Source organism: Saimiri boliviensis, chromosome 13 (genome assembly GCF_048565385.1).
Source record: "Saimiri boliviensis isolate mSaiBol1 chromosome 13, mSaiBol1.pri, whole genome shotgun sequence".
Lineage (NCBI taxonomy): Eukaryota > Metazoa > Chordata > Mammalia > Primates > Cebidae > Saimiri > Saimiri boliviensis.
The window spans coordinates 105,116,711-105,138,550 of NC_133461.1; the positions used below are offsets into that span (position 1 = coordinate 105,116,711).

At 46.9% G+C, this 21,840-nt stretch overlaps 1 non-coding gene and 1 pseudogene across 1 annotated transcript; both read left to right on the forward strand.

Moving 5' to 3' along the window:
- The first annotated feature begins 482 nt into the window (after positions 1-482).
- On the forward strand, positions 483-644 carry LOC120360665 (U1 spliceosomal RNA). The gene has a single exon (XR_005577110.2). It is a non-coding gene; the product is annotated as a U1 spliceosomal RNA (small nuclear RNA).
- A 9,891-nt stretch (positions 645-10,535) lies between these two features.
- Positions 10,536-11,614, forward strand: LOC101048327 (tubulin beta-4B chain-like; annotated as a pseudogene).
- Positions 11,615-21,840: the final 10,226 nt, after the last annotated feature.

The following is a 21,840-nucleotide window of genomic DNA, read 5'->3' on the forward strand; positions in this document are numbered from 1 at the left end:
AAATAATAGCAGGAATGGACTGGGCAGGGTGGCTCATGCCTGTAGCCCCAGGACTTTGGGAGGCTGAGATGGGTGGATCGCTGGAGATCAGGAAGTTGAGGCCAGCCTGGCTAACATGGTGAAACCCGGTCTTTACTAAAAAAAAAAACTGCAGAAATTACTGAAGTGCGCCTGTAATTGGAGTTACTCAGAAGGCTGAGGCCCTAGGGTCACTTGAACCCAGAAAGTGGAGTTTGCGGTAAGCTGTGATCGTGCCACTGCACCCCAGCCTGGCCCACAGAGCGGCACCCTGTCTCCAATAAATAAATAAATAATACCAAGAGTGAAGAGCTTTGAAAAAACAGATATATGTGAGGGTGGGCCAGGTGGCTTGTGCCTGTAATCCCAGCACTTTGGGAGGCTAAGGTCGTTGGTTAAGTTGATGTCAGAAATGTGAGACCAGCCTGGCCAACATGGTGAAACCCCGTCTCTGCTAAAAACACAAAATTACCTGGCAGTGGAGATACTGTAATCATGAAGGTGGTTTTCCCAGGGTGAGGCTCACCCATTGCGCTCTGGATGTGCTGACCCCTGTGATTTCCCCAAATGTGGGAAACTGAACTGCAAAATTTATGGTAGTGGGAGACTGCATTTGCACTTTCCCCTGATAAGAAATAAAAATAAATACATAAATTAGCCAGGTGTGGTCGCACATGCCTGCAGTTCCAACTACTTGGGAGGCTGGTAAGGAGATTTGCTTCAACCCAGAGGCAGAAGTTGCAGTGAGCTGAGATCATGCCACTGCACTCCAGCCTGGGTGACAGAGCAAGACTCCATATCAAAAAAAAAAAAAAAAAAAAAAGCTGGAAATTTTTCTTTCTTAAGAAATAAAGATGAGGATCTTGCTTTGTTGACCAGGCTGGCGTTCAGCTCCTCACCTCCAGTGATCCTCCCATCAGCCTCTCAAAGTGTTGGGATTACAGATATGAGCCACCTGGCCTAGCCTGGAAAACATTTGCACCTGATCTAGGAGGTTGTGTTAAGTGTCTTTAAAGTTCTTTTACATTCTGAGCCGGGCGCTGTGGCTCATGCCAGTAATCTCCGTACTTTGGAAACCCAAGGGAGGCAGATTACCTAAAGTTAAGAGTTTGAGACCACACTAGCCAATCTGGTGAAACCCAGTTTCTACTAAAAATACAAAAACGAGCCAGGCATGGTGGTGTGCATCTGTAATCCCAGCTATTCAGGAGGCTGAGGCAGGAACATCCCTTGAACCCAGGAGGCAGAGGTTGTGCACTGAGCCCAGATCTCTCACCATTGCACTCCAGCCTGGGCGACAAGAGCAAAACTCCGCATCCGAAAAAAAAAAAAAAAAGTCTTCTATGTTCTGTCTTCATTCATCCAATCTATAGAAAACAAAACTGGATATTACAGGGATGGTTTAGACAAAAAACTGGAATAAGTGGACCCTCCCTCCAAGAATGGGCTTTACACCCGTAGCCAAAGATTGCAAAGCGAGACAGGGCAATGGGGCTCACATCTGTAGTCCCATCTAGCAGGGAGGCTGAGATGGGAGGATCATTCCGGCCCAGGAGGTTGATGATGCATTCACCTGAAACTGCCACACTGCACTTCATACTTCATGCACTCCAGCCTGAACACCACGGTAAGACTCTATAAAAAAAAAAAAAAAAAAAAAAAAAGATTGTAAAGTGAATATGCTGTTGTCTAGGGCCAGGCGTGGTCTCACTCCTATAATCCCTGAACATTGGGAGTCCAAGGTGGGCAGATCATGAGGTCAAGAGGTCAAGACCACCCTGGCCAATATGGTGAAACCCCATCTCTACTAAACATACAAAAATTAGCTGGGTGTGGTGGCAGGCACTGGTAGTCCCAGCTACTTGGGAGGCTGAAGGAGGAGAATCACTTGAACCTGTGAGGTGGAGGTTGCAGTGAGCTTCGATTGCACCACTGCACTCTAGCCTGGGTGACAGAGTGAGACTGCCTCTCAAAAAATATATGTATGCATGTATATATATATATATATATATATATATATATATATAGTTTTTATATAAAAATATGTATATATACTATTGTTTAAAATAAGGTGTTTAGACATATGTCATATTTTATTATTTTCCACATTAACTTACTTCTTCAAAAACTAAAGATTGATGATTCCGTAACATATAAAATAAATATATACAGCTTCTAAAAACATCGTACAAAGCCAGGCACAGTGGCTCACACCTGCAACCCCAGCACTTTGGGAGGCCACAGGGGAAGAATTACGTGAGCCCAAGAGTTTGAGACCAGCCTAGGTGACATAGAGAGATCCTGCCTCTATAAAACAATTTTAAGTAAATTAAGTGATGATGGCAGCATGCACCTGTGGTCCCATCTACTTGGGAGGCTGAAGTGGGAGGATCATTTGAGCCCAGGAGCTTGAGGCTGCAGTGAGCTATGATTATGCCACTGCACTCCAGCCTAAGTGACAGAGTAAGATCCTGTCTCAAAAAAATTAAAATTAAAATTAAAAAATAACATAACATTACTTAGTAAAGTATGCCTTGTTATATATGACTAAATAGAACTCCAACAGGAGTCTACTACAAAATCCTAGCAATTCCTCCCAGACGGGAACTAACAGATAATTTTATTTTCTTCCTTCGGCTTTCCTTGGATTTTCCAAATCTTAAACTAAGATTACTTTTATTTCTTCTTCTTCTCCTTTTTTTTTTTTTTCTGAAACAGAGTCTCACTCACTGTCACCAGGGCTGGAGTGCAGTGGGGTCATCTCGGCTCACTGCAACCTCTGCCACCCAGGTTCCTGCCTCAGCCTCCCAAGTAGCTGGAATTACAGGTGTGTGTTACCACGCCTGGCTAATTTTTGTATTTTTAGTAGAGACGAGGGTTCACCATGTTGGCCAGGCTTGTCTTGAACTCCTCCTGCCTCGGCCTCCCAAAGTGTTGGGATTACAGGCGTGAGGCACTGCATCTGGCCTAAGATATTTATTTATTTATTTATTTATTTATGAGACAGAGTCTTGCTCTGTCACCAGGGTGGAGTCCCGTGGCGTGATCTCCACTCACTGCAACCTCCCAGGTTCAAGCGATTTCCCTGCCTTAGCCTCCTGAGTAGCTGGGACTATGGGAGAGTGCCACGACACCCAGATAATTTTTATTTTGTATTTTAGTAGATACAGGGTTTCACCATATTGGCCAGGTCAATCTCCTGACCTCATGATCTGCCTGCCTCTGCCTCCCAAAGGGCTGGGATTACACGAGTGAGCCATAGAGCCCAGCCAGATTATTTTCATAATCAGAGGAATCTTTCCACCTCTTCTTGAGGGAATGCTACTAAATGCATAATCAAAAAATGATTGTTGACAGAAAAAAACCTTTGGTGCTACATGAGCACATGGAGGTCACGCAGTGAGACAGAAACTCAGTTTCTGTGGGAAATGGACTGCAGTGACACTGAATAAACCTAGGAATGATTAAATTTCCTCTGCACAGCACCCCTGTCACCTGGGGGTGGGAGGACACCAGCAGACAGTGCTGGGAAGAGGGTGGCAGAGGAGAGCTGGGGGAAAGCTCTGGAAAGGTCAGAGCCTGGATTGATCCTGCTCAGATTAATGACTTCTTTCTGCTCATCCTCTATCAGAGCTGCTCACACTGTCTCCTTTTCTCAGAACCTAGGGCTTAAGTGACACATTGTTATTGAACCAGAGACCAGGGTGCACAGGACAAGCACCTGTGTTAAAAGGTGCTGTATCCTAGAACCACAGGGGGCTCACAGTGGTTTCATTCCATCAAGTAAATTCTTTTCGGATGGTGTAAACACAGGATTTGATGGAAAGAGTCCTAAGTTCAAATTTTCATAGGAACACATAGATATGACAGTTTATTTACTTTTTGACATAGGGTCTCCCTCTGTTGCCCAGACTGGAGTGCATTGGCGCAGTCACGACTCACTGCAACCTCCATCTTCCAGGTTCAAGTGACCCTCCCACCTTAGCTTCCTGAGTAGCTGTGACTACAGATACTATCACCACACGTGGCTAATTTGTGTGTGTGTGTATAGATGGCATCTCCCTGTGTTGCCCAGGCTGAACTCCAACTCCTGTACTCAAATGATCTTCCTGCCTGGGTCTCCCCGAATGCTAGAATTGGCAGGTGTGAGCCACCCTGTCCAGCTCTGAATTCTTAAAATTATCTGTAGCACACGTGAATAGAGTTTGTGAACTCTACATGAACTTTAAAGTCATCATCCATCTGACAACATTGTAGCAGAGTTAGGCTTTTGCAAGAATCACAGCCAGACAGTAAATGTTCACTAAACAATGACTCTTTTCAGGGCCCTGGTGCTTTATACAATGATGTAGATTTCATAGCAGTTGTCACTATCCCACGAACTATGCTCATTTGAATAGAAGGTGCCTGGGGTGAGAGGTCATCAGCTCCGATATCTAATCCAGGCAATGCCTGTCCCAGCGCATTTGGCACCAATCCCGTAGGCACTCTAAGCCATAGTTGCCAATCGTCTCTGAGCCACACTTGAGAAAGCTATTCCCTGTTAAAGAATAGCAGAAAGCTAAACTGCAAACCAAGCTACATATCCATTGCAAATGTAAATTTTCTAATTGTCTGACAAGAAAAAATATAATGTAAATAATAGCAGGAATGGGCCAGGGGTGGTGGCTTATGCCTGAAACCCCAGCAGTTTGGGAGGCTGAGGTGGGCGGATCACTTGAGGTCAGGAGGTTGAGACTCGCTTGGCTAAGATGGCGAAACCCAGTCTCTACTAAAACAAACAAACAAACAAACACAAAAATTAGCTGGGTGTGGTGGCATGGGCTTTATTCCCAGTTACTCAGGAGGCTGAGGCTGGATAATCACTTCAACCAGGAAGCAGAGGTTGCAGTGAGCCGAGATTTTGTCCCTGCACTCCAGGCTGGGTGACAGAATGAGACCCTGTCTCCAAAAAATAAGTCAATAAACAAATAATACCAAGAGTTATGAGCTTTTAAAAACATGTATGTGAGATGGGGCATGGTGGCTTATGCGTGTAATCCCAGGACTTTGGAATGCCGAGATGGGTGGATCACCTGAGGTCAGGAGGTTGAGACCATCCTGGCCTACATGATGAAACCCCATCTCTACTAAAAATACAAAAATTACCCAGGTGTGGTGGTGGGCACCTGTAATCTCAGCTACTCAGAAGACTGAGGCAGAAAAATTGCTTGAGCCCAGGATTTGGATGTTGCAGTGAGTCGAGATTGTGCCATTGCCCTCCAGCCTGCTCAACAAGCCCAACTCCATCTCAAACACAACAACAAAAAAATAGGCCAGCACAATGACTCATGCTTGTAATTCCGAAACTTTGGGAGGCCTAGGCAGGCAGATCACAAGGTCAGGAGTTTAAGACCAGCCTGACCAACATGTTGATACCCAGTTTCTCCTAAAAATATATAAAGATTAGCCTGGTGTGGCGGTGTGCAACTGGAATCCCAGATACTCAGGATGCTGAGGCAGAAGAATTGCTTGAACCAGGGAGAGAGAAGTTGCAGTAAGCCGAGATCGTGCCACTGCATTCCAGCCCAGGGGAAAGAAGGTCAGGAGTTCGAGACCAGCCTGGCATCTTGGTGGTGGGCAGCTGTAGTTCCAGGTAGTAGAGGCTGAGGCAGGAGAATCACTTGAACCCGGGAGGTGGAGGTTGCAGTGAACCAAGATCGCATCACCGCACTCCAGCCTGGGTGACAGACCTTTGTCTGAAAAAAATTTTGTTTCTTAGAGACAAAATCTCCCTATGTTGCCCAGGCTGGTCTTGAACTCCTGATCTCAAGGGATCCTCCTCCCTTAGCCTCCCAAAGTGCTGGGAGTGCAGGCATGAGCCCTCATGCCCAGCCAAGAGAAACATTTTTAAAATGAAATGTTACCTATTAATCACCAAGGAATTAGAATTATTTTCATATATAGCTGGAAAATATGATGTTTCTTTTTTTTTTTTTTTTTTTTGAGACGGAGTTTCACTCTTGTTACCCAGGCTGGAGTGGGTAATGGCGCGATCTCGGCTCACCGCAACCTCCGCCTCCTGGGTTCAGGCAATTCTCCTGCCTCAGCCTCCTGAGTAGCTGGGATTACAGGCACGCACCACCATGCCCAGCTAATGTTTTGTATTTTTGGTAGAGACGGGGTTTCACCATGTTGACCGGGATGGTCTCGATCTTTTGACCTCGTGATCCACCCGCCTCAGCCTCCCAAAGTGCTGGGATTACAGGCTTGAGCCACTGCGTCCGGCCGGTGTTTCTTTTTTTTTTCTTTTTTTTTTTTTTTAAATAGTGTTTTGTTTTCTCTAGATATATTTTTATTTTCTTTGAGACCAAGGCTTGCTCTGTCACCTGGGCGGGAGTGCAGTGATGTGATCTCAAGTCACTGCAACCTCTGCCCCCAGGTTCAAGTGATTCTTCTGCTTCAGCTTCCCAAGTAGCTGGGATTATAGGCACTCGCCACCGCACTGGGCTAGTTTTTACATTTTTAATAGAGACAGTGTTTCAGCATATTAGCCAGGCTGGTCTTGAAATCCTGACCTCATTACCCACCCACCTCAGCCTTCCAAAGTGCTGGGATTACAGGCCTGAGCCACCACATCAGGCCTCTAGATATGTTTTATAAAAAGTATATAAAGGCGTGGTGGCTCACACCTGTAATCCCAGCACTTTGGGAGCCTGAGGTGGGCAAATCATGAAGTCAGGAGTTGGAGAATAGCCTGAACAACATGGAGAAACCCAGTCTCAAAAAAAAAAAAAAAAAATTCCAAAGGTTTATGTGTGTTTTAGAAACAGAATAGTGGACATAAATTTATAGTTGATGCCAGAGCCTCTACATGCCAAATGACATCCACCTGACTTGCTCTGAAACTGATCCAATAGTCCCATAGGGAGTTTTTTTAAAATTAGAAACTTATGGCCTGGTATGGTGGCTCATACCTGTAATCCCAGTACATTGGGAGGCCGAGGCGGGTGGATCATCTGTATTCAAGAGATCAAGACCATCCACTCAGGAGGCTGAGGCAGGAGAATCACTTGAACCCAGGAGGTGGAGGTTGCAGTGAGCTGAGATCACACCACTGCACTCTAACCTGGCCAACAGAGCAAGACCCCATCTTAAAAGAAATAAAATTAGAAACTTACCCTCTGATCTAAAAGCTGGAAGAACTATACTTGTTTTATCTGAGTTCCCTCCTCAGCAAAAGACCTCCAGGCCTCTGAAAAGTATCAAAGACATGGATTCACCAGCCCATTGGCTCCAGACCATGAGATGCCTGGACCTCATTCATCATGACTGCTTCTTTAACCCTCCTGTGTTCCTGTTTTCCCACCCGTGGTTGCATTTTCTTCCCTGCTATATAAACCCCTAGTTTTAGTTAGACAGGGGTCGTGAATTGGAGATTGATCTTCCGCTTCCATGGCTGCAGCACCCAATGAAACTCTCCTCTAGCAATACTCAGCTCTCAGTGACTAGCTTTCTGTGCTGTGAGCAGGACTGTGGCCGAAACCCTGGTGTTCTGGTAATAGCTGCACGTCTGCAGACATGTCTCTGCTGCTCTTCCTCGGCTTTCCTGCTACGCTTCACACCTCCCTATTCTGGCATCTCCCAATGCCCTGGCCTGGCCCCAATGCTGCATAGTGACTTCCCTGAGTGGGTCAGACCATGCCAATAGTCACCACCTGGCCCTACCTGGCACATTGGCATCCTGTAAAAGTTAAGTAAATGGATGTAGGAAAGAATGCAGTGAGGTTATCATTATTTTAGGTGTTTCTAGTTTGTTCACACAGTCAGGAATCTGCTCACAGGCCCATGTAATGTTCTACATCAAAATACATCTACCAGCTTGGTGTGGTGGCTCACGCCTGTAATCCCAGCACTTTGGGAGGCCAAGGCAGGTGGATCATCCGAGCTCAGGAGTTGAAGACCAACCTGGCCAACATGGTGAAACTCCATCTCTACTAAAACTCCAAAAATTTGCTGGTCATGGTGGCGCATACCTGTAATCCCAGCTAGTAGGGAGGGTGAGGCAGAAGAATCACTTGAACCTGGGAGGTGGAAGTTGCAGTGAGCCAAAATTGTGCCATTGCACTACAGCCTGGCAGCAAGAGGAAGACTCTGTCTCAAAAAAATACCAAAACAAAAAGAAAAGACATCTACCACAGGATGCATGGAAAGTTCCAAGTTCTTTTAGAAGGCATCTTAGCAAAAAGGATCCCTAAAGCACACTAGTGAGGTCCAGCATTTTAAGTAGAACCTCCATACTGCTCACTCCCCTTCCCACTCCCCACCAATGCCACTCACTTCCCTATTCACTCCCCACCATGCCAGCTCATTCTCCCCTTTGGTATCCCTTTTGTGTGATATCTTTATTTTTTTTAATCTCTGTTGGACACTATGAGCTGTAAAGTGTGTTCCTAGGTCTAAAGAAATGTAGGCTTGTGGTTCTACGTGGTACACTGTATATATATATATATATATATATATATATATATATATATATATATATGTTTTTTAGAAACAGGGATAGTTTGATTTCCTGTCTTTCTATTTGCATGCCCATTATTTTTCACTCTTGCCTGATTGCCCTGGCCAGGACTTCCAATACTATGTTGAACAGGAGGAGTAGTGAGAGAAGGCATCCTTGTCTAGTGCCAGTTTTCAAAGGGAATCCTTCCAACTTTTGCTAATTCAGTATGATATTGGCTGTGCATTTTTCATTTATGGCTATATTTGAGATATGTTCCTTCAATATCTAGTTTATTGAGAGTTTTAATTATGAAGCATTGTTGAATTTGATTTAAGGCCTTTTCTGCATCTATTTAGATAATAATGTTGTTTCTGTCTTTAGTTCTGTTTATGTGATAAATCATATTTATTGATTTCCATATGTTGAACTAACCTCGCATCCTGGGGATAAAGGCTACTCGATCACGGTGGATGAACTTTTTGATGTGCTGCTGGATTCAGTTCGCCAGAATTTTGTTAAGGTTGAGGTTTTTGCATTAATGTTCTTCAAAAATAACAGCCTGAAGTTTTCTTCTTGTGTTCTGTCTTTGCCAGGTTTTGGTAGGAGGATGATGCTGACAGTTCAGAGACTGTCAGGGAGCAAGCAGTCCCTTCTCCTCGAGTTTCTGGAAGAGTTTCAGCAGGAATGGAACTAGCTGTTATTTGTACATCTGGTAGAATTCAGCTGTGAATTTCTATTGTCCTATGCTGCTTTTTGGTTGGTAAGGTATCAATTAGCTGGGCATGCTGGTGCACACCTGTAATCCCAGCTACTCAGGAGTCTGAGGCAGGAGAACTGCTTGAAGCCAGGAGGTGGAGGTTGCAGTGAGCCCAGATTGTGCCCCTGTACTCCTGCCTGAGTGACAGAGCGAGACTTTGTCCAAAAATAAAAAAGGAAAAGAGAAAAAAGAATAGAAGTTTATTTGGCTCACAGTTCTGGAGGCTGATGAGTCTAATATCAAGGGACCACAACTTGTGAGGGCCTTCTTACAGTGCCATGTCATAGCAGAGGGGCAAGAGTGCACACGAAACAGGGAGTGGATGGAAACTGAACTTACCCTTCCATCAGAAGTCCACTCCCTGGATAACCCAATCTGCTCTCCAGATACCAACACTAATCCATTCATGAGGGAAGAGGACTAATCAGCTCTTCAAGGCTCTACCTCTTACTCTTTTTTCTTTTCTCCCTTCTCTTCTCTTCTTCTCTTCTCTTCCTTTCTCTTCTCCCTCCCCTCCCCTCTCCACCCTCCTCTCTCCTCTCTTCTCTTCTCTTCTCTTCTCTTCTCTTCTCTTCTCTTCTCTTCTCTTCTCTTCTCTTCTCTTCTCTTCTCTTCTCTTCTCTTCTCTTCTCTTCTCTTCTCTTCTCTTCTCTTCTCTTCTGATGGAGTTTTGCTCTTGTTGCCTAGGCTGGAGTGTAGTGGCACAATCTCAGCTAACTGCAAACTCCACCTCCAGGATTCGAGTGATTCCGCCGCCTCAGCCACCCAAGTAGCTGGGATTACAGGTGCCTGAGATCACACCCGGGTAATTTTTGTGTTTTTAGTAGAGACAGAGTTTCACTATGTTGGCCAGGCTGTTCTTGAATTCCTGACCTCATTTGATCCACCCACCTCGACCTTCCAATGTGCTGGGATTACAGACATGAGCGACCATGCCTGGCCAGATCTCACTTCTTAATGCCATCACAATGTCAAATCTCAACATGAGTTTTGGAGGCATTCCAACCACAGCGCTGGCCTTGCTCTTCTGAATCTCTTGGGATGTCTTCCCAAATTGTTTCATTTCTTTGTGGAAAGGGTAAAAGCAAATAGTTGTACTTTATCATCAAACATCAGAATTCAGGCTGATTTATTTCCTTTTTCGTCTTCTTCCTTTATTTTTTTTCTGTCAGCAGGGTTACTGCTTACTGAAACCTGAACAGGTTTCACAGAACTGAGAATATTGAATTCAGAAATATATTAGAATACACAAAAGAAAGCAGCAAAGAGGCCAGGCCCCCCTTGGATGGGAGAACTGGGTCTGGGATGGGTACCCTCCTCATCAACAAGATCTGGGAGGAGTACCCAGACAGGATCATGAACACATTCAGTGTGCTGCCCGCACCCAAGGTGTCAGAGATGGTGGTGGAGCCCTACAATGCCACCCTCTCCATCCACCAGCTCATAGGAAACACAGATGAGACCTACTGCATCAATAATGAAGCTGTCTATGACATCTTCTTCCTAACCCAAAAGCTGCTACGCCCACCTGCGGTGACCTGAACCACCTGGTGTCTGCCACCATGAGTGGGGTCACTACCTGCCTGTGCTTCCCAGGGCAGCTCAGTCCTGACCTGCAGAAGCTGGCCATGAATATGGTCCCATTCTCCCACTAGCATTTCTTCATATCCAGCTTTGCCCCACTGACCAGCCAGGGAAGCCAGCAGTCCCCGGTCCCGACAGCGCCTGAGCTCACCCAGCAGATGTTGGATGCCAAGAACATGATGGCAACCCATGACCCCCACCATGGCCGCTGCCTGACAGTGGCCACTGTGTTCAGGGGCTGCAGGACCATGAAGGAGGTGGACAAGCAAATACTTAATGTCCAAATCAAGAAGAGCAGCTACTTTGCTGAGCGGATCCCCAACAATGAGAAAATGGCTGTCTGTGACATCCTGCCCTGAGGGCTAAAAATATCTACCACCTTTATTGGCAACAGCAGAGCCACGCAGGAGCTGTTCTAGTGCATCTCAGAGCAGTTCACAGCCATGTTTCCGCACAAGACCTTTCTGCACTGGTACACAGACAAGGGCCTGGGTAAGACGGAGTTCACCAAGGCCAAGAGCAACATGAATAACCTGGTGTTCAAATACCAACAGTACCAGGATGCCACCCCAAGGAGGAGGGTGAGTTCCAGGAGGAGGTGACCTAGAGCCTCCAGTCACCGGGAAAAGCAGGGAGCGGTGTGAACTCTTTATTCACTTCCAGCCTGTCCTCTGGCCTATCCCGCTGTGTGAGCACTGTTTTCCCTGTCCACATCCCATGCTGTATGGACACCATTATTAAAGCATTTTCATAGTGAAAAACATTTTTTTTGGTTTATTTCCATGTGATCTTTTTGCCCAATATACATTTTGTCTTCTATAAAATACCTGTGCACCTACTGAACACTTCCTTGTGTGGCTGCATATGTGTCTGTATGTCATGAAGAATAATTATCTACATATGACAGATATAGACCTCAGAGTTTAACTGGGCATGCATTGCTATACTCTCTTCATTTCGTAAGAATCTGAATTTTAATCTTGGAGACGGAAGCTGTCCCTCATCTTTTGAAACAGAGATTGGAAATCCTGGGGCCTGGGCTGTTTCACCCTAAGGTTAGTAAACTTCAATGAACATCTGATGCTGATCTTCTGAGCGGGAAGGTCCTCATGTAACCAGCGGGAGGAGGAGGTTCTTCGTTTTAGCAGCGAATTTGCAAGATGCTTTCCTCATGGGCTTGGTCTTCTTGTCCTCACCATGACCTCATAACCACATCAGTCCCAGCTCATTTCAGAGAAAGCTGGGGCTCTGAGCCCCACTGAGAATTGGTGTCTGCGCTCAGGTAGCAGGGACACAGTGAAGGGGGAAGATTTTGCATGCCAAGGTTGGGAGGGGCAAAGCTGGGAGTCACAGGGGGAGAGAGAGGTTGCTGGGGACAAGATGATGCCAGAACAGCTCAGGATCGGCCTTGAGTTCCCCACCAGAGTCGACCTGATTCTGAAGACCAAGACCACAGCTCCAATAAACCAGACCCATCCTCACTGTTAGTTTCCTGAGGCCATAAAATCTAGGGGAGACAGGGTCCCCAAGCAGAACCAAGTTAAATTTCCCAGAGCTCTAGACATTCATTTACCCTGATCCAGAGTCTTCACACACCCAGGGAAAGAATCATCATTCCTACAGATAACGGACTAAGGCCAATAGGGCAATGAGGAAGTGCTGGGGGGCATAATTCCCTGTACACCTGTCCATCTGAGCTCTTCCACGGCGGCTCTGTGGGACCCTCATACAGCCTCCATGCTCCTGCTCACACTGCTTGTCCAGCCAGGAGCCTTCCAGCTCCACCTGAGTTACACAAACCCACAAGCGAAGCCAACCTGCTTCAGCCTTCTCTTCCTCAGCCTCCTGTTTATTCCCAGGAGATTCAGTCTCTTTCTTTTGCACCCTGGGTCCCTTCACTTGTGCTTCCACCATAGGTGGTCACAAACTCTGTGCCCTTTGGTGTGGATCTCTCTGTTGAAGGACACATGACACCCTGCAAGTCAGGGATGGGTGTCGTCCTTTACAGAGATGGCCATGTGGTCCAGGTTCTATACGCACCTGCAAAACTGCTGTTTCTTGCTTCTATAAACAATCTGTGGCTGGGCTGGTGGCTCACGCCCGTAATCTCAGCACTTTAGAAGGCCTAAGTTGGCAGATGGCATGAGTCCAGGAGTTTGAGACCAGCCTGGGCAACATGGTGAGATACAGTCTCTACAAAAAGTTTTTTTTTTTTTTGAGACGGAGTTTCGCTCTTGTTACCCAGGCTGGAGTGCAATGGCGCGATCTCGGCTCACCGCAACCTCCGCCTCCTGGGTTCAGGCAATTCTCCTGCCTCAGCCTCCTGAGTAGCTGGGATTACAGGCACGCGCCACCATGCCCAGCTAATTTTTTGTATTTTTAGTGGAGACGGAGTTTCACCATGTTGACCAGGATGGTCTCGATCTGTCGACCTTATGATCCACCCGCCTCGGCCTCCCAAAGTGCTGAGATTACAGGCTTGAGCCACCGCACCCGGCCTCTACAAAAAGTTAAAAGAGAGAGAGGAGAGAGAGAGAGAGAGAGAGAGAGAGAGAGAGAGAGAGAGATGGGTACAGTGGCTCACACCTGTAATCCCAGCACTTTGGGAGGCCGAGGTGGGTGGATCACCTGAGGTCAGCAGTTAGAGACCAGCCTGGCCAATATGGTGAAACCCTGTCTTTTTTTTACTAAAAATACAAAACTTAGCCAGGTGTGGTAGTACACACCTGTAGTCTCAGCTACTCAGGAGGCTGAGACAGAAGAATCACTTGAACCTGGGACGTGGAGGTTGCAGTGAGCTGAGATCTGAGATCGCACCACTGTGCTCCAGCCTGGGTGACAAAGTGAGACTCCATCTCAAAAAAAAAAAAAAAAGAAAAGAAAAAGAAAAAGGCAGGGCACTGTGGCTCATGTGTGTAATCCCAGTACTTTGGGAGGCCAAGGAGGGCAGATCACGAGATCAATAGGTAAGACTGTCCCAGCCAGCATGGTGAAATGCTGTCTCTACTAAAAATACAAAAAATTACTTGGGCATGGTGACTTGTGCCTGTAGTCCCAGCTACTTGGAATACTGAGGCAGGAGAATCTCACGAATCTAAGAGGCGGAGGTTACAGTGAGCAGAGATGGCACCATCGCACTACAGCCTGGTGACAGAGTGAGACTCTGTCCCCCCAAAAAAGAAAAAATAAATAAAAAAGAGTCAACATGGTGGTACATGACTGTAGTCTCAGCTGCTCCTCTGGAGGTTAAGGTGGGAAGATCACCTGAACCCTGGAGACGGAGGTTGCATTGAGCCCGAATTGGACCACTGCACTCCAGCCTGGCTGACACAGTGAGACTCTGTCCCCACAAAAAATAAAAAAATCTGTCTTTGTCTGTAAGAGACACCTGCTGCCAAACTCATGATGAGGAAAGAATGCAACCGACTGTGTACTCTCAGAAACTTGAGAAAAGTGACCAGGATCTCAGCTGGTGTTACCCTTGTACTGCAAAGCCCTGCAGTACCATCTGTGACATTTCTTTCTATTAACTCAAAAAAGAGGAGGTGAATTTTTTTTTTTTTTTTTTACAAATTACTTTATGCCATTCAAATCAACACATCAAGTAGTGCATTTAGAGGTGGTGGTTGAGGCCTCAGAGGCCACGTGACTAGAGAAGGGGGCTGAAGTCCAAGAGGACACTGAGGTGAAGGTTGAGTGTCGCTTGAGACAGCAGGTCAGCCAAGTGAAGGAGGTGGCTGCAGTACTAGAGAAAACCTAGGGGAAGGAGGTGGCTGAGGGCTGAGAGGTCATGAGAAGATTCTTTAGGTACTAGAGGAGACTCATTTGAAGGTGACAGCTAAGTGAGGCCACCAAGGTAGAGAAGGTGGCTGAGGTTCCAGAGTCCATTAACTGGAAAAGTAGGCTGAGGTCGCAGAGGCCGCACTGCTGGAGGAAGAAGATGAGGTCCCCCAGGGCAGACAGCTGGATGAGGTGAATAAGGTCCCCTGGGGAAGACAGCTGGATGAAGTGGTTCAGGTAACTCAGGATAGATAGCTGGATGAGGTGGCCGGGCGCGGTGGCTCACGCCTGTAATCCCAGCACTTTGGGAGGCCGAGGCGGGTGGGTTACTAGGTCAACAGATCGAGACCATCCTGGTCAACGTGGTGAAACCCCGTCTCTACTAAAAATACAAAAAATTAGCTGGGCATGGTGGCGCGTGCCTGTAATCCCAGCTACTCAGGAGGCTGAGGCAGGAGAATTGCCTGAACCCAGGAGGCGGAGGTTGCGGTGAGCCGAGATCGTGCCATTGTACCCCAGCCTGGGTAACAAGAGCAAAACTCCATCTCCAAAAAAAAAAAAAAAAAAGAAAGCTGGATGAGGTGAATAAAGTCGCATAGGAGATGCAGCTGGAGGAGGAAAACATGAAGGAGGTCCCAGAGAACACTCGATTGCTGGAGGTGTCTGTGGTTTCTGAAGATCACAAGCTGGGTAAGATGGCGGAGGTACCAGAGAGTACTTGACTGGAGGAGGTGACTGTGATCTCAGAGAATCTTCACTTGGAGAAGATGGTTGAGGTGGCACAGGACACTTGAGTGAAGTAGGTGGTTGAAGTCCCAGAGGACACGTGAGTGAAGTAGGAGATTGAGGTGCCAGAAAACACTCAAGTGGTGGAGTTGCCTGTGGTCTCAGAAAATCATTAGCTGAAGAAAGTGGTACAGGTGACAAGAGTACACTTGGGTGAAGGTGTGTGTGGTCTCAGAAAATCTTCAGCTGGACGTGGTGGTAGAGATATCAGAGAACACTCAAGCAGAGAAGGGAGTGGAGCTAAATCTGACTTGCATGTTCTGTGCAGAATAAGAAACCCTCCACGCCCTCCGCTGCCATCTCACTCTCTTTGCCACACTCAGGTCCCTTACCAGAGGCACAGGGTTTATTGACCAGATGACTCAGAGGACGCTGGAGCCCTTGGGGCCTCGGCCTTCAGGAAGACACCGCAGAGCCCTGGTCCAGGGGGTTTCTTAACTCTCAACAGGCTTTGGACACGTTGGACACTAACCAGCTGGAAATGAGCTTTAAATCAGGGGTTCCCAGTACATATAAAAGGAACTCACCCATCATGTGAGCACAGACTCAAAGTTAGAATAGAAACAGCCATGGATGGGAAGAACATCTATAGGCCCAGGACAGGAGCAGCACTGCTCCTTTTCTTCAAGCTATAGGGGCATTTAAAATTCTGTGGATTCGTAGTGAATCTAACCTCCATGTTTCACCAGGCATTGTCAATATTTATGAACAGAAATGAACATAAGGAGACTAACAGTCACGAGAAGAGGTAAGAACTATAGAAATTAAATGGAGGGGCTGGGTGCGGTGGCTCAAGCCTGTAATCCCAGCACTTTGGGAGGCCGAGGCGGGTGGATCACAAGGTCAAGAAATCGAGACCATCCTGGTCAACATGGTGAAACCCCGTCTCTACTAAAAATACAAAAAAATTTGCTGGGCATGGTGGCGCGTGCCTGTAATTCCAGCTACTCAGGAGGCTGAGGCAGGAGAATTGCCTGAACCCAGGAGGCAGAGGTTGCGGTGAGCCGACATCGCGCCATTTCACTCCAGCCTGGGTAACAAGAGTGAAACTCCGTCTCAAAAAAAAAAAAGAAAAAGAAAATTAAATGGAGGCCAGGTGTGGTGACTCACACTTGTAATCCCGGCACTTTGGAAGGCTGAGGCGGGCAGATCACTTAAGGTCAAGAGTTAGAGACAAGCCTGGCCAGCATGATGAAATTCTGTCTTTACTAAAAATACAAAAAGAAAAATTTGCCAGGCATGGTGGCAGGCACATGTACTCCCAGCTACTTGGGAGGCTGAGGCAGGAGAATTGCTTGAACTTGGGAGGCAGAGGTTGCAGTGAGCAAAAATCTCACCACTGCACTTCAGCCTGGGTGACAGAGCAAGGTTTTCAAAAAGAAAAGAAAGAATAAAAGAAACATAGAAATTAACTGAAAAGTTTTAGGGTCACACTTCAAATGTTAGAGGAGTAACATTACATAGAAATTTAGCTTACTAAGGGGTTATATAGTTCACAATACACAATTTAAACAAGCAAAAAGAATAAAGAAAGTTTCAAACAGTACAAATAAATGCTTCTTTTCTTAAAGCAGATCTCCTGGTACTGCTTTTTGATCCATGAAGACAATGACTGAAAATCTCTGCTCTCATCAGCACTTTGACTCCCATTCTAAAATGCTATTGTTGTTACTTTCCTCAAATGAAAGAAAAAGCCTTCATACTGACTCAAAGTGGGAAGGGGAGCTGGCCCATTTGCCTCGCAGGCTCATCTTCACAGTTAAAAGTAACCAAGACGGCCGGGCGCAGTGGCTCACGCCTGTAATCCCAGCACTTTGGGAGGCCGAGGCGGGTGGATCACAAGGTCAAGAGATCGAGACCATCCTGGTCAACATGGTAAACCCCCCTCTCTACTAAAAATACAAAAAAATCAGCTGAGCATGGTTGCGCGTGCCTGTAATCCCAGCTACTCAGGAGGCTGAGGCAGGGAAATTGCCTGAACCCAGGAGGCGGAGGTTGCAGTGAGCCGAGATTGCGCCATTGCACTCCAGCCTGGGTAACAAGAGCGAAACTCCGTCCCTCCGATCCCCTGCGAAAAAAAAGTAACCAAGACGTCAGGGTGGGGCAATGTCTGCAGTCAGTGGAGAGACCTGAGCTCCACCATTCACAGCGGACCAGCCAAGAGCCTTTCAGCTAGGGCACCTGAGAAAAATGTACCATTTCTGATTTTAACTCGGAGTTAAAATCAGAAATGGTACATTAGAAAACATCCCCTCCCCAGGTGGCTCACACTTGTAATCCCAGCACTTTGAGAGGCCAAGGTGGATGAATCACTTGAGATTGGGAGTTTGAGATCAGCCTGGCAAACATGGGGAAACCCTATCTCTACTAAAAATACAAAAATTGGCTGGGTGTGGTGGCGACCACCTGTCATTTCAGCTGCTGGGGTGGGGTGGGGGGGGCGGTGCTGAGGCAGGAGAATAACTTAAACCCAGGAAGTAGAGGTTGCAGGGAGCCAAGATCACACCATTATACTCCAGTATGGATGACAGAACCAGACTCTGTCACAAAAAACAACAAAAACAAATCAACAAAAATACTTCTCCCAATTTATATTAACAATTCTCTGTCCAGGACTAAGTGGGGTAGAGACTGTTAAATGCGGCAGGGTGTGGTGACTCACCCTTGTAATCCCAGCACTTTGGGAGGCCGAGGCAGGTGGATCACCTGAGTTGAGAGTTCAAGACCAGCCTGGCAAAAATGGTGAAATCCCATCTCTACCAAAAATATAAAAATTAGCCAGGCATGGTGGTGCATGCCTGTAATTCCAGCTGCTTGGGAGGCTGGGGCAGGAGACTCAGTGGAACATGGAAAGCAGAGGTTGCAGTGAGCTGAGATTGTGCCACTGCACTCCAGCCTGGGCCAGAGAGTGAGACTCTGTTTCAAAAAAAAAAAACCAAAAACAAACAAACAAAAAAAAGGAGAGACTGTTAAATGTGCCTAGATATTTTCATAACTCATCTGTTTTTTGCATACCTTGAAAGGCAATCCCGAATGGCAGGTAATTATGTAGGTTACAAAAATAAAACATACTTCCTCTTCCCTTGAATATAAAACAGGATTGTGGGATGAGTGCTTTTTTCTGGGATCATTGTTCAGAAGGAGGGTCAGCCCCCAGACAACCACAGTTTTACTGTCATGAACAGCAAGAGAAAATGTACAGCTCAATTTACCCAATGGACAAAAAGGCTCAAATGATGATGCAAATTGCTATCAAGTACAGACTTTGGACATACTGATCCCTCTCCACCTGCAACCAGGAACATGCACTTTGAGTGACGTCATTTGAAATTAACATGCCCAGACACATTCTTCATTGATTCTCTGAAGGGCAGCTCCAACAGATTCTCTGGGGCTTTCTCTGCATCATGAGAGGCGGTGCAGCTCTGCCCTCCACTGTCCTGCAGTTTGTCGCCTCTTCCCCATGATCTCAGAGGAACTTTGTCTCAGGCCAACTGTTTGTTCCTTGGGCTCTTTCATTTCCCCTAAAAATCACTTACTCCCCCACTAAGTTGCCTCCATCTCCATCTCTTCTGAAAAAAGAGCGCTCTTTAAGCATCAACAATGTGACTCTTCTTGCAGTCTCATTTTTCAGCTGGCTCCCACGTTTATGCCTGTTCTGTTTTTCTTCTCCTGTTAAGCTGTCTGTTATTAGCTCATTCCTGCAGTGAACATTTAGAGAGGAGAGTGAAAGCTTTCCTTCCAGTCATACAATAGAATTATAAAGCAGAAAAGTTTAGACAGAATTTCCTCTTTAAGTGACAAAACTCCATTTCTGATAAAGAGGACAAAGGTTTTTTTTAAAAAAAATACTGGCTGGGCACTGTGGCTCACGCCTGTAATCCCAACACTTTGGGAGGCCAAGGCAGGTAGATCATGAGGTAAAGAGATCAAGACCATCCTGGCCAACATGGTGAAACCCCATCTCCACTAAAAACTACAAACATTAGCTGGGCATGGTGGTGCATGTCTGTAGTTCCAGCTACTCTGGAGGCTGAGGCAGGAGAATTGCTTCAACTGGGGAGGCGGAGGTTGCAGTGAACCGAGATTGTGCCACTGCACTCCAGCCTGGTGATAGAACAAGACTCCGTCTCAAACAAACAAACTTATTTTTGTCCCAAAGCTCTGTTGACATTCTATTAAACAAACACTAACCTATTTAATTTTCCTAATGTAAATGGCAGATATTTTTAGAATTCTTATGCTAATAAATCATTTCCCTGAGGTTTTTGCCCAATATCCCACATTCCCCTCCCTCTCCTTCCCTCTCATCCCCCTCCCCAACTCAGATCCCACCCCATCCCCATCCTCTTCCCTCCCCCAGCCCTAAGCCACCTCCACCTCTGTCCTGGCCACCTCAGGGCACCCTGACAGGACCAGGATATGTCGGTGCAGTGGCTACTCTTTTGGCTCCTCCTGCTGGGGTTTCCCAGCCATCAATCCACCCATGTGAGTAGATGCTGGACCCGTGGGGTTTCTTCCTTGTCATTGGGCTGTGTTATGCGACAAATTACACAGTGCAGGCCTGTGATTTCAGTGGTTTGGGGGGTTACAGTGGGCAGATCACCTGAGTCCAGGAGTTTAAGACTAGCCTGGACATCAGAGCCAAAGCCCATTTCTACAAAAGATTCCAAAAAAGATTAGTCGGATGCCCAAACACTCTTGTCTCAAACAAAATGAACCAAAACAAAGTGAAACATCATTTGAGTTTTGTGTCATCTGGTTTGATGACTTTGTAAGAACTTCTGAGTCATCTGTGTCTTCTGCTCTTGGGGGCTGCCTCTAGGGAATCTGTGTCCAGTCAGTGTGATGGGAGCTGAGAAGCCCATCAGATGGAGAGGAAAGGGCTGCACCTGCTGGGAGGTTTGCAATATGGGAGTCACTAGGAGTGACATGACCAGGATTCGAGTGAGGACAGTATTGTCTTTTGTTTTGTAAAATGTGTATGGTGCAGATCATTGATTGATTCAAAGGAAAAAGGGTCTTAAAGTCCTTATGTTATCCAAATATAAAGAAATGATAGGCCGGGCACGGTGGCTGAAGCCTGTAATCCCAGCACTTTGGAAGGCGGAGGTGGGTGGATCACGAGGTCAAGAGATCGAGACCATCCTGGTCAGCATGGTGAAACCTCGTCTCTACTAAAAATACAAAACATTAGCTGGGCATGGTGGCGTGTGCCTGTAATCCCAGCTACTCAGGAGGCTGAGGCAGGAGAATTGCCTGAGCCCAGGAGGCGGAGGTTGCGGTGAACCGAGATCGCGCCATTGCACTCCAGCCTAGGTAACAAGAGCGAAACTCTGCCTCCAAAAAAAAAAAAAAAAAAAAGAAAGAAAGAAAGAAACGATAGGCCAGGTGTGGTGGCTCAAGCCTGTAATTGGGAGGCTGAGGGCGGCAGATCAGTTGAGGTCAGGAGTTCCAGATCAGCCTGACCAACATGGTGAAACCCTGTCTCTACTAAAAATACACAAAATAGCCAGGCATGGTGGCAGGCACCTGTAATACCAGCTACTCAGGAAGCTGAGGCAGCAGAATGGCTTGAATCCAGGAGGCGGAGGTTGCAGTGAGCCCAGATTGTGCCCCTGCACTCCAGCCTGGGTAACAAGAGCGAAACTCCGTCTCGAAAAAAAAAAATTCATGGTTTTGGACTTTATTATGAATATTGGGATGGGAGGAAGGGAGAGGGAGGAGAAGGGGGGATGTTGGGCACCTGGAGGAGGGGGTCTGGGAAAGGATCTGGTTCAAACAAAGTCTTCAAGGGCTAGTGGGAGGTTCAGCTGCAAGTCAGGGAGAAAGTCTATGAGGGAAGCAACAGGACACACGGGGGGAGGCTCAGGAGCAATTAGACAGAGACCAGGGCTCTGGTTTCCACCACAAATTCTCCTGTCTGGGCGCTGCCTAAGCAACCCTGGGGCTTCATACTCCCTCTCCACCAATCCCCAGCCCCGGAATGTGGTACCTCACAGTGGACATTCCACGGAGCACCCACAACCTCCAGTGGCCCTCCCCCATCTCAGCCCCCATGCACCTCCCAAGGCTCTCTGGAACCTTCACAGACCTGATTTCTGGTCTTCTCCACCAGCTCCCTGTCCCTGCTTCTCCGTGGGTCTTTCCTTCCTGAGTTCCCAGGGTTTCTCATGGTCAGTCTTGGCTGCAAAACATAAGAAATAAATGATGGGCTGGGCGCGGTGGCTTAAGCCTGTAATCCCAGCACTTTAGGAGGCCGAGGCGGGTGGATCACGAGGTCAAGAGATCGAGACCATCCTGGTCAACATGGTGAAACCCCGTCTCTACTAAAAATACAAAAAATTAGCTGGGCATGGTGGCGCGTGCCTGTAATCCCAGCTACTCAGGAGGCTGAGGCAGGAGAATTGCCTGAACCCAGGAGGCGGAG